Here is a 13,642-nt window from a genome sequence, read left to right as displayed (position 1 = left end):
TGGGAGACAGAGCGAGACTCCGTCTCAAAAAAAAAAAAAAAAATGGAGAAACTGAGGCTCCGAAAGATTAAACCACTTGCTTTTGGTCTCAGTAAGGAAGAGAAGAGCTAGACTTTCTGATACCTGGATTTGTTAAGCCCATCAGAGAGATGAACAGAATAGAAGCCCAAGTTTTACATTTAGCCTTAGACTATTATTCAGGGTTTATGAAATAATCCTGATATTGTTTTAAGAAAAAATATATTGTGTTTAAATATGCAGTTTTTGAGTATAGCTAATATTTAAAAAAAAAAAAACCTGGCAAAGAGTCTCTAGTTTTGAGCAGGAAAAACAATCGTCTCCTGTTCTCAGCAGTATTTGTATAAACAGAGAATGTTTGCTGAACAATAAGTGTTCTGATTTAAAGCTATAATTTTCAGAGGTTTTTTCAGAGTGACAAAGATTCCATGTGATAAGTAAATGTACACTTGAAAAAAAAACCCTAAATTTTAAAACAGGAGAGCATTTTAAACTCCTTCATTTTGACATCTCGAAAAAGATATTTCATAGTTTGGAGAATATTCTCCATCTATTACAGTGTACATTAGATTATACCACCCACATTGAGCTGTAATCACATGGAGCTGTGTTCTGACAGAGAATTTTATGCTGGAGAAGATATTTCATTACTACGATAAAAAGCTATTTGCAGGAATCGGGTGAATAACATAGTAATTGGAAACTTAATGGCAAAGAGAAGGAGGGCGCTGAGGAATGGCAAAGTTCTTAATGCAAGAGGATACCTTACGTAGAATAGATTTTTCCTGAGGTTTCTGCCCATCCAATAAGCCGGGCCATTTTTTTGGATAGCTGCTATCTTCCTATGATGTGAGCCTTGGCCACCGTAATTTTACTATGTGACCCTGTTCCCCCAATAATGGCCTCCCATATGGCTTATAGAAACAAGATGGATACATGACACCCTAAAAGGGCCAACCATATTCTTCCAGTTCAGGATTTGAATTGGAATTCAAAGATGTTAGATTCTGCTGGTTACAAATGAGAGGCATGTGAATTTTGGAGGTAGAGGATGGTCATTTTTTGTACCTAGAGAAGGAGAGAAAACAAGTGTGTAGAAAGAAAAGCATAAAGGAGGCATTTAAACAAACTTTGGAGTGGAGCGTGATATCCTAGAGAGAGGGACTGAGAAAGTTTGGGGCTCAATTTTTTTTTCTTCTACCGGTTTCTGTTTCCAGCTTTTAACCTCTTCTGACTGTATTTCCTTTGGGTTCTAGGGAATATCTGTGTTTTCTTTGAATAAACTCCACCTTTCCAATTCTTCCTCCTTAAACTCATTTGTGTAGTTATTTTTTTTTTCTTTTACTTGCAACCAAAAGAGCCTCGATTAAAATCCCAGGCTGTCAGCCTCATGGATGCCAGCAGGGGCTATTTGTCTCTGGAATGGCCATGAGTTACACAGTTCTAGAGAGTGAATCAGCCAGGAAGCGCAGTCTTCAGCTTCAAGGCAGCAAAATCGAATGCTGTGAGCCATGGGCATAGCTGAGGCTAAGATTCAGAGAGAGTAAACCAGGCTGGAGCCCAAGGGAAGAATGCCAGAGAATTTCTAGAGCAGCTTATTTCTCAGGGTTATTGTGAAGTCAGTGAGACAATACATAAAAAATGCCTTCTTCAGTGTAAAGGATGAGATAGTTTAGTGTTTCAGGGAACAAACTCCCTGCATTTAAATCTTGGCTCTGTACTTCGTAGCTGGGTGACCTTGGGTGAGTTAAACTCTCTTTGCCTCATTTCCTTTGATCTGTAAAATGAAAATGATATAGTTCCTACTTCATAGGGTTACTTTGTTCGTTAAATGAGTTCATACGTGTGAAGCACTAAGAACATCTCCTGGGGCTTGGCAAATCCTGTTGAGTTTATGTAAGTGTTTGTTTTTATTAGTGTTTATATAATTGTATTGTTGGCCTTCACTGTCACACAGACATTGCAACAATATTCTATACTATAATCTACAAAGCAAACCATATGTGGCATAAAGTAGCCTTGAGCTAAAGTTTTATGGTATTAAAAATAATAAAGTAAAACAAAAAACATTTATGAAGCTCCTCCTTTTGCCACATACACCATTTAGTTGAGGAAGGACTAGCAAGCCTATGCTGCATTTGTTCTTATCTCCATTTTCCAGATGAGGGCACTGAGAGTGAGAAACGTTGAATAGCTTATCTCAGAGGTGAGACATGGCAGAGTCCATTCAGGTCTAAATCCAAGATGAATTGACTTCATATTGGCAAGTCTGGCTTGAGTCTCAATGCACAGCCAAATATAAGGTCATGTAACAAACTTTCATATGGGTCCTTTGCTTTTACAGAGTCAAAGGCAAATTCCCCTGCAAGATTCCTCCAAGTAAGCCACACTTTGCAGCTGGCTGTTCTTGTCTCTCCGTTATCTGCTGATGAGCCAAAAAATGCAACATGAGATGACTGTAAAGTTTTGGGGAAGTATGGCTGAGCGTGAAAGGGGGTTATGGCAACACGAAAAGATCCAGGAGGTCTGAGTGTTGCTCAAGTCATAAGGCAGATTTGGGAGCATAGAACAGTTTTCCAAATGTCTGCTACAAGTGAACAGCTTTTTATAATTGCTAGAAAGGCTTACCTGATTAAGACAGGAATTGTGAGAGTTGGGAAGGCATGCAACAACCATCCTTCAGACTCTCTAGAACTGAACGTTGTACAGGCCCACAATTCATAATGTAAAACATAACTCATACATAAAGGAATACAAATTTTGGTTGATATAGCAATATTTTCATAAGTTTACAGGCATGGATCAATTGATCCTGGAACATTTTTCTCTGTAATACCATATCTTGTGTGTTACAACTCAATCATACACAATTAAGATCTGAGGAACCTACTACAGGACCTTGGCATCTCCTTCTGTGGGAAGAACAGTACTCAGTTGCCAGTTGAGTTCCAGTGGTTCAACTGGTCAACCAAGTGAAATAGTGAAACCAAGGAATGATTAGGGGAAATTTTTATGTTTGTCAACACTTCTTTTCATGTCTTATGCAGGGAAGCTACCCTCAAACAGAAAACAGTATGTTTTCTACAACAATTCAGTTTCCAGTCAATTTTGCATTCAGTGAGGTAAACTGGCTCTCAGAAAACAAAAACACAAGCAACCCTGCTTTGTAGCAATTGCTCATCTTTTTGTGTAAATACTCTCATTATGGCTGATTTCAAGGATGACTATATTTAACTAGTGGCCAGCAAAATTTGTATTTGGAAAAATTTCAATACGAGCTGGCTCAAGCACTTCCCTTACCCTCCTAATAAAAATAGGAGGGTAAAAATACCTAAGTAGCAATTGTGGAACTAATATTTCCAAAGTTTAATGCACAACATTCTTTCCTCTAAGATATTGAAACCACCAAGGGATGCAGCCCCAGAATTAGCTTACCCCAGGCCAGCAAGATTTTCTTCTGCTTCTTTCTGAACTTTCTCCAGAAGGGGAAAGAAAAATTAAAACTATGGAATAAACAAATTAGCCAGTTTGGAGCTTCCTTCCCTCACCTTTGTCCCTATTCTCAGGTTAAGTGAAGCAGAAGTGCCCATAACATTTTGGGAGAAAAAGCTTTATGTTTGCATTCAGCAAATAATGATTGAGTTCTTACTACATATCAGACCTGAGACTAGGCCCTAGATATGAAGTTGTATGCAAGGAGATGGGGAAATGAATGCCCTCAATGTCTTCCTGAATCCTAGTCTCATAGATCTAATGACCCCCACAGTGATGACCATAGAACCCTATCCTGGAACCTGTTTCCCTTGCTGATCTCTGGTTCCAACCTTGCTTCTTCCTTCTTACCAACAATATCTCTTGCTTCTCATTTAACAAATATTTATTGAGCACCTACTATGGGTCAGGAACTCACTAAGGTGCTTGAAATGCACCAATGTAAAAAATAAACATCCTATATATTCTACTAGTAATAGATTCTACCAGCTCATCAAGGCATTATTAAACAGTTTCCTTAAAATGTCATGTGCTTTCTAACTCCTTGACTTTCCTCTATAAATACTTTTGGTCCCTTGTCTATCTGATTAGTGCTTAATTCTTCAAGATTCATTTAAGTGTCTTTTCCTCTAAGAAGTCATCTGACTCCCTTTGTCCAAAGAAAGCTAATGCCTCCTTCTTTCATATTCTTATAGTATAGCCACATGCTTTCCTGTCTTTTTTTTTTTTTCCACTTTAGGCTATGAGCTTCATGTGGAAAGAGATAGTAACTGTGTTGTTGTTAAGTATATTGGCCTACTATATACACTTACTTAGGTTTAACTAACATAAGGAACAAAAAGAATGTCTAATATTCCAGGTTTCTGATGATGCCAATTTATAATGTAAAGGATTTAAATATATACTGCTTTAATACATTCTTGCTTATGTTAACTTCATTTTAGGAGAGCTTCAGAAGAATATTAATCATACTTGGAAGCAGAGAGTATCTGAGAAATGTGGGAATGTTGGCTAAATCCAACATCCTTCATTATAAGTCTATAAGAAACCCTGAGGGATTTGCATTGTTGAACTTGAAACAGAAGAATAAGCAGCCAAGGATATAGAAGTAGGTGGTAATCTTCAAATCTCCACGGAATGCATTCTTTAGTAACCATTTGTCCCCATCCTTCCTGGACTAGATTGCACAGTGTCCTTTTCTTATTTGGAATGTTCAGGACAATGTGTTATTCATCTGTGCAGTCCCAGCACCTAGTGTGATACTGGCTATCAATGGGTGTTTGATGGATAAATGGTGCATTAGTTAAAAAACAGGTTTAATAGGTATTTATTAAACTGATCGGCTATTTCAACAAAGCGACTGAATTACCACAATGCCTTATTATCTAGGCACTACCAAAGGCATTACAAACTGCTGTTGCAGGCCAATTATGTAAGCAAATCTTAGATGTCAAAGAAAATGAGCAGCCAAAGATAAAATATGCTTACTACACAAAATATGAAATGAGAGGGTTTACTTTACAGTAAAAAAGAAAATCTCGACAATAATGAGAAGACATAATTTTTGTTGGACTAGGTTTTTCAATATAAACACAAAACGTTTATTGCCCAATGGAATATTTTTAAAAACAACTCAGTTTTGTATCAAATGGAAAACTACCACTATAAAATACAGTCTCCACTAACAAATATTTACTGGGCATCCTTATGTCAGCTCATGTGGTACAAAAATTCATGAAATAGTCCTTTCCCTCCAAAGACAGTTTTAGAATAATGTAATTGCCACTGGGGTGAGGTGTGGTTTAATTAAGAGACAGCTGAAGGAACAATTGATAGATCTAGTCTTTATTTTTCAAGTATATTTAACCCTGGCCATGTCAGTTATGCTCTATATGTCCTGACTGCTTCTCAATTGTGCCAGATACTAGGCTAGGCTTTAACCTGGAAACTGATGCAATCCCTGGAACCATAATAGATACTCAATAAATATTTGTTAAATGTGTGAATAAATAAATAAATGGATGAAGGCAGAATATCAAGAAGTTGTTTGCTGCTGCCTTGTCAATAGTCAGGATTTGGTGGAAGAAGCATGATTAGGAAAACAATGTAAGAACTATTCTGCTTGAATGGAAGGTCAAGGAAGAGCTAAAGAGTTTTTCTTTCAACTGTGTTTTAAAAATACTAAGTTTTCCAAAACGATTGGGCAGTTCAGGAAGAAAAATTAGACTAAAAGTGAGAAAGACCTTGGTGGACTCTGGGGTGTGAAATTCCCTTTGTGTGGCTGGGTAATAGGGTACAATAGGTGTAGAAGAGGGTGAAGTTAGTTGAGAAAATTATGTATCAACTTCATGTATGCATTCATGCAAAGATGTCTGTGAATAGTAGAGCGACTCAGGAAAACAGTTTGACGGTTTATTACAAAGTTAAACAGGTACTTACAGTACGACCCACACCTAAGTATTTACCTGAGAACCATGAAAACCTGTGTCCACACAAAATTGTATTCATGAATGCTTATTACATCTGCATTCATGATCAGCCAAAACTGTAAACAACCCAAATGCTCTTCAATAGATGAATAGATAAACAAACTGTGGCATATTGGACTACTACTCACCAGTAACAAAGAATGCAGTATCAATAGATGAATATCCTGAATGAATCCCACAGGTGAGTGAAAGAGGTCATTTTTCGTTTCACAATGTATTAGATGATGTATGTGTTAGAGACCATGTCCCACAAAGAAAAGAAAATACTCACAGAGAACACATCTGTTGGTTGCCTAAGGTTGGGGTGTGGGGCAAGGGGGTAGCTAAAAGGGATATCCTGAATGAGTTTTTGAGGTAGATTACACGGTTCCATGTGTAAGTTGAAGTGATGATTAGATGAATCTATACAATCTTTTAAACTGCATAAACTGTATTTGCATAAAAGTTAATTTTGCTTTATGATAATTTAAAAACTAAAAGATGCTGGAGAATGAGATGAAGCCTGTAAAAGAGCTCTTTTTAAAATTCTATATTCCATAGATATAGTCATTTTCATTCCTTGAGCTCACTGCATCTTGAACATTAGTTTCACCAAGTACTGGGAACATTCGTGTTGCCAAATAATATATTCTGCTTCTGACACGATGTTTTATTTAGACTACTAACATGTTTTTTTCTCTGTAAAAATGATACAAATCACACTCTGTACTTTTAATTTATAAATTTGTGGGTTTTAAGCAGTTTCTTCTGAAAAGTTTCTGGAAGTACAAGTGTGTTCTATTTTGGTGGGAAAAGTTAGATATGGAATATGCAATATTATGTGCTTAAATTGGATGAGGATTCATAGGAAAAAAAGCCTGGGAATGAGACTGGAATTTCCCCTCAATGTTCCTTTGGCAGTGGACTGGAATATAAAGACCCCTGTGGATTCATTGACTCTATAGTCTCATGCTATGAGCCCTGAATCTCCAGTCCAGAGATGATGCTTGCTGCTGTGCTTTACCATAACTTTGTCTATTTTATGTATATTCTTAATTTTAAAGTTGTGAAAAGGCAGAAAAACAAGAGACATCAGAGCTTATCTTTTTATAGATGGGGAAACCAAAGCCTCTAGGGTCCAAGTTTCTTGCCCAAGGTCACACTCAGACCAGGAATAAAACCCAGCTATGTAGATGCTTGATTAAGTGCTCTCTGTTTTGTACTCTGCTGGGTGAAACTTCAACTATTTGCTTGTAGTTTTTGAGAAACTATCCCAGAGTCTTCTATCGTTTTGCCTTCATAAAATAACTTTAAAAATGATAGGAAGTACACAATTCATTAACCCTGTGCTTCGTAGAAATAAATCAAAATAGCCGTTCATTCTCTTTGTGGGCATTTGCAGGCAAAAGTGGCTTAATTTGAAAGTTCATACACGAGGGAGAAAAGGACCCATGAGAAGTAGCCTGATCTCAGTTTCTTTTTTTTTTTTTTTAATTATACTTTAAGTTCTGGGATACATGTGCAGAATGTGCAGGTTTGTTACCTAGGTATACACGTGCCATGGTTACATACCCAAAGGATTATAAATCATTCTACTATAAAGACGCATGCACGTGTATGTTTATTGTGGCACTGTTCACAAAAGCAAAGACTTGGAACCAACCCAAATGCCCATCAACGATAGACTGGTTAAAGAAAATGTGGCATATATACACCATGGAATACTATGCAGTTATAAAAAGGGATGAGTTCATGTCCTTTGCAGGGACATGGATGAAGCTGGAAACCATCATTCTCAGCAAACTAACACAAGAACAGAAAACCATGTTCTCACTCAAAGTGGGAGTTGAACAATGAGAACACATGGACATGGGGAGGGGGGCATCACATGCCAGGGTCTGTCAGGGAGTTGCACACAGGAAAAATACTGTTGTCCTTTTTATGGGGTGAGCCTAGGCTCTGACATGGTTTCAAGGGTGGAGTGTGTGGACGTTGAGTCATCCACACTCTCTTGCCTGGTTGTATTTGTCACATCTAGAGTGAGTTTTCCAGGTGTCTTTCTCAAGTTATTATTAGTCGGATTGAACCCAGTTTCAACCTTTGAAGGAGCAGCTGGCCCAAATATCAATCTGATCTCTGACATAGGGTCATTTAGCCCACTGAAAATGCAGTAGCCCAGGTGTTCAGCAACTTGTTGTGGATTGCGACTTTGCCAGTAGCTTACCATGGGACCTAGAGCGAATTATTCTCCCTTGTAAGGCCTCACATTTCTTATGTGGAAAGCAAAAGATTGGTGAGTACCTGGTATACAGGCTACTCTTTCCCAATCTCAGGTCCATGAAAGCATTACTAGACGACCACAGACTAGATCTTCCTCTCTGAGTTCCAGAGCCCATATCCATAGCCATAACATAGTACTATAAATGAGAATTGTAATCATTCTTATTGATATACCATCATTGACATGCACTTGATGTCAAAACACGCTTTGTTGAAGGAAAGATTAAACAAATACATTGATATTTGTCCTGGAACTAAAATCACTTTTTGACATCTTGCCTGACTGCATTTGACGCAGCTTAAACCCTCTTTCCTATACCCTCACCTGACACCACAATGCTCTCCTCCATGTCTGCTTCTCATGTGGCTTCTCTGAGAGTTGGACCTACCAGAACCGATTCAGTTTTTCATGCCTCTTTAGACAAAGCCCTTTGGGTACTGAGGTGAATAAAGCAGACTATTATCAGCGTTAAATGACATTATACAAAGGATATGCCTGAAGCAGGAACTGGCACATGGTTAATAGCCTGTCATCATCATTGTTACTATGATTATTATAATTGATAATTTAGAAAAAGGGCTTTTGCTGATCTTTTAGGAACTGATATTAAATATGTATTCTCTATCTTCTTGACAACAACAAAATCGACTGTAGCTTCCAGATCTGAATATTTATTCTCTACTCTCTGAGGATGGCTGAGACAAACCCAATTTTGGTAGGGTTATTATTGTATTATTTCTGGACTCTACTGATGGGCAGTAGTATGTGAAGGCTTATTGTCTAGGATTCCTTTCAAAGGAGTAGTTCTCCCTTTTAACTAAAAAGAAAGACAGAAGAAGGAAAGAAGGGAGGAAGGAAAAAAGGCATGCCAGAGAGATTCATTTTGCCCTACTAGAAAGTCAGTTCTCTCTTTCCAAGAAATGCAGTCATTCTCACAGGCTTTTCCTATGCCCACACCCCAGTCTCAAATAGATGTACCTATTATTTTCCATAGCATCATATCTATTTCTTTTGTGCATTTCTTTCACCACATGTATATAAATTTAATCTACACGAGAGGAGTGACTACTTCTATCTCACTATCTCATCTTCTTTGATTACTCTTAATTGAAACAGGGGTTTCTTAGTTATTTAAATCAATGATTTATAAGATAAGGTGGGAGGAGGAAAACAGTTTAAGAAGTCGCTTTCTTTCTTTCTTTTTTCTTTTTTAGACAGAGTCTCACTCTGTCATCCAGGCTTGAGTGCAGTGTTGCAATCTCAGCTCACTGCAACCTCCACCTCCCGGGTACAAGAGATTCTCCTGCCTCAGCCTCCCGGGTAGCTGGAACTATAGGTGTGCACCACCACACCTGGCTAATTTTTGTATTTTTAGTAGAGATGCGGTTTTACCATGTTGACCAGGCTGGTCTGGAACTCGTGACCTCAAGTGATCTGCCTGTCTTGGTCTCCCAAAGTGCTGGGTTTACAGGTGTCAGCCACCTAAGAAGTCAGTTTCATAGCTCCTGTGAGTAAGAAGAAATTCTTTTGACATCATCCCAAGAAGTAGAGTTACAGGTATGTACACAGCTCTTTACATTACTTAACACAAATTCTCAACCTAAGCCTTTGGAGACAGACTTTTAAAAATAACTGTTATTCTTGTGATCTTTTTTCTTTATAAATGTTATGCCCTCTTTTTTTCCTACTCAAAATATAATTGGGCTTTTAGATAGACAGAAGTGCAAAGTAGCCTTTGTTGAAGGTAAATGATGCTTAACAAGGTAATCATATCTCTGTCTCCCTATGAAACCAACAGCAGATTCCACATTTTCAATCGCTGCTTTTGGAATCCTTCCTTTCTCTCTCTCTCTTTCTCTCTCTCATTCTTTTTAATGCAACAATATGCTGGCATTAGTCTCAATGCAGAGAGCAGGGCTAGTCTGCAAGGACTAATTACATCATGGTTACTTCTGCCACACTCTACATTGCCATTCATACATATTATCTTAAACCCTCATTTTAACTCTGCACGATAGATATCACTTCCACATTATGCATAACCAAACTAAGAATAAAAAGGACAAAGAATGTGTTCTAGGTTCTATGCTTAGTAAGTGGTGGTCCCAGGATTCCAGCCACATCCTGACTTTTATTAAACTCCACAGTCATCCCTTTAAGCTTTGTTGTCTCCTAAAGATTTGTGACATTACAGAAGCAAGAAAAGGGAATAGAGTTCTTATTTATTTACTTTTTTTTTTCTTAAAGTAACTGCAAGACACAAGACATGAAATGCAAAAGGGTATGGTGTATTCAGGGAACCCGGAGTTGCAGAGGTTACTCTGAGAAGTGTGTCAGGAAATGCAGTAGAGTGGTACAATGGGAATCCAAGCCCTAATTTGTAAGTCTGACCAATAAAATGATGATAGCTAACCGGTAGCTACAAATACCACCCTACTCTCTTTGGGAACAATGGGGTAAAACCTGCTTATTCCTAAGAAAATACAGCCTTTCCTTTCAACTTTCAGCTGTGTAATTGATGATAGAAATAATTATCAAAGGGTTTTGAACTGGCTAAGATTCATAGAAGTCTCTCTTAAGAAAAAAAAAAAAGAAATTCCATGGTAATCCATGTTATATCCAATCCCTGAGTGGATGAGATGCCAATTACTGCCACCTGCCCCATCTTGTCTCAGTTACAACACCCCAGGGAAAGCCTAACTTAAGGCCCTGTCGAAAACGTCAGCTCTGCTTCTGGGGCCAGATGCAATAACTTCCCTTGAAGACTGCTGGGACAGGGTTCCACATGAAAAGCAACATTAAATCTTCCCTTAGGCTAAACAGGTACTGCCAAACTAGCACTCCGTTTTCAGCATACACAGGAAGACTGAACATTTCCTTCCAAAAGGAATGTGCCAGATGCTCTTGATAGGTTGTTTTATTTAATCCCCAATACTTGAAACCTATTTATCATCATTCCCAATTTACACATGAGAATATTGAGGCTCCAAAGTCACTTGCTTTATCTGGGTAGACAGGGATTATTTTAGCAAATCATTCTTGCCCCAGCATCTATCCTCTACCTTTCCCATTATAAATGGTGAAAATTTGCTTATATTTACTTTGTATTCTTTATTTGGAAGCCCTCATGTAAATTTCTTCTTATGGCCTTGGAAATTTTTTGTATCCATCCCCAACAACCACCAAAAATCAAATTTCAAGTATATGGAGCTGAAACATGCACCACCATCTTGTTTTTTCAAAATACTACCTATAGAAATAAGATTGATACTAAGGAATGTCTCTGTTGAGATGGCCCCAACTGACAAATATAAAAACAAGGAAGTTATTGACCATATTTGCAAGTTTTAGTCAAAAAACTGTCAAAAAATGCAAGTGATTGTTACCAGCTTCTGAAAGTGATGGCAGTATTGATGTCAACAAATCCATATACTAGATAAGCACTGTAGAATTTCAAGTTGCTATAACAAGCAATAGGTCATTAGTTGTTCACAAAATTCCTATTCTACAAATAGATTGGGAAATATGGGTGTCCATCTGTAAAATTCCTGGCTCAATAACTTAAAGCTATAGGTAGCGGACTCAGAATTCATTTCTAAGTATTTTGACTACACCGATTGCTATTTTCATAGTGGCAGAGTTGCCTCCCAAAGCCTGTCTAATACTTAATTATTTAACATCTATTCACTTCTTTATTCATCTACCTACTCTTTCAACAGTATTAATTTTGTTTTCCATTAGACATTATGCTGAGTGTGTGAGACCAAAAGAAGAAAAAAAAGACTGAGTCTCTGTTAGCAAATAGCTCATAATTTCAACCAAAAGACTGGCATGCAACTAAGAATCATAATTTAGTGAAATAAAACAGACAAAGATTGAGATCATCACAGGGAGCTCCAAGGAGAGCTGGAGTTTTGTTTAAAGACTTCACAGACGCTGCTTGATGTGGACTTTGACAAATGATAAGATTTTGCCAGGTGGCCAAACATGCGATAAACTTTTCATGTTAATTTTTCTTGAACTGTCTATTATATTTAATTAAAAGAGGCTTGGCTTCAAAAATACACAAATGATACCAATATCCTAACTATAAACTTAATTTAACAAGTCATATGTTTGTTTTACTCCAGCTCAGGATAACATTTAATTATGTTGGGTCTGCCTTAAATCTAGAAGCTCTTCCAGTTGCGTTGTTAATCAGTTAGTTAATGGTTGCTTTTCTGATTATTAACATTAGGAAACATGAGCATTCTTTGGCCTTTGCAGGAGTATTTGAATTTCACCTCAGGGAACTAGATAGTTCATATACAATTGCTTGCATTAATCTCATTGATTGATACAGAAACCTTTTTGAAGGGTATTGATTTATGTTTGAAAATAAAAGACAAAACAGAATCATGAATAGAAACAAACATACATGCTGGATGTTCAACACTTGCTGCATGAATTAACCATAGTTCCATCATTAGCTTCAATTAAATTATAATTTAGTATATGGCCATTAAAACCTATTGTAGAGCGTGTGAAAATTAGGTATCCTTCTTCCCAATGCTCTTAACTAGTGTTCAAAAAACAAATCCCAGCTGAGGCCAGACAGATAACTTGAATGAGATAGGCCACAATCCTGGGGAAAGAACATGTCCCATCTAATTGTGTAGCTTCAAGTCAGCTGCAATAAATACTTGCCATGCAGGAATGTGGACTATTGCTAGGTCTTCTAGCTTTTAACATGAATTTGAAAAAGATAAAATTGTACAGAAATCTCTGAATTTATATTGTTCATTCATCCATTCAAAATGTTGACAGCTAAGCAAAACACATTATAAGGCTGGTTAGAGTCCACCAGCCATTGATTTAGGAATTCAGCTCTAAATGGTGATGCGAAGTCATGCAGAGGTTAAATAACTGACCCCCACATGGCAGAGTCAGTGTTAGGCCATCCTCATAATCAGGAGTACCACAGACCATTCTGATTCTATTTCTCATTGCTTACCCTTATAATACTTTTATCTAGGTGGGGTCAAACTGATCATGTTCTAGGCAAGGATTTATGTAGCAATGATCTGACAGACAGTCACTGCACTTAATTGAATTACGAGTGCTGTGGGAATGACTGTGGAGGAGGACGCTGGGAGGGTTGGATCTGTCTCACTGATACACCTGCTGGGCACCTTCTACTTCCCCAGCTCCATCATGAGGAGATGCCTTAAACAACCTCTGAGATCTCATCTAAAATATGCAGTTTTACTTAAGTAATAATTATGGAAGCTTTACTAAAAGTGAAATAATTTTATTCTGCATCTTAGATAAAATCCTGCTTACTCATTTTGAAGTGAGTGGAAAAATCAACCCAATCAACAGGATGATATATTATTTAACTAAC

This window comes from Nomascus leucogenys, chromosome 16 (genome assembly GCF_006542625.1).
Source record: "Nomascus leucogenys isolate Asia chromosome 16, Asia_NLE_v1, whole genome shotgun sequence".
Taxonomy (NCBI): Eukaryota; Metazoa; Chordata; class Mammalia; order Primates; family Hylobatidae; genus Nomascus; species Nomascus leucogenys.
Note: the sequence above shows the minus strand (reverse complement) of the source record.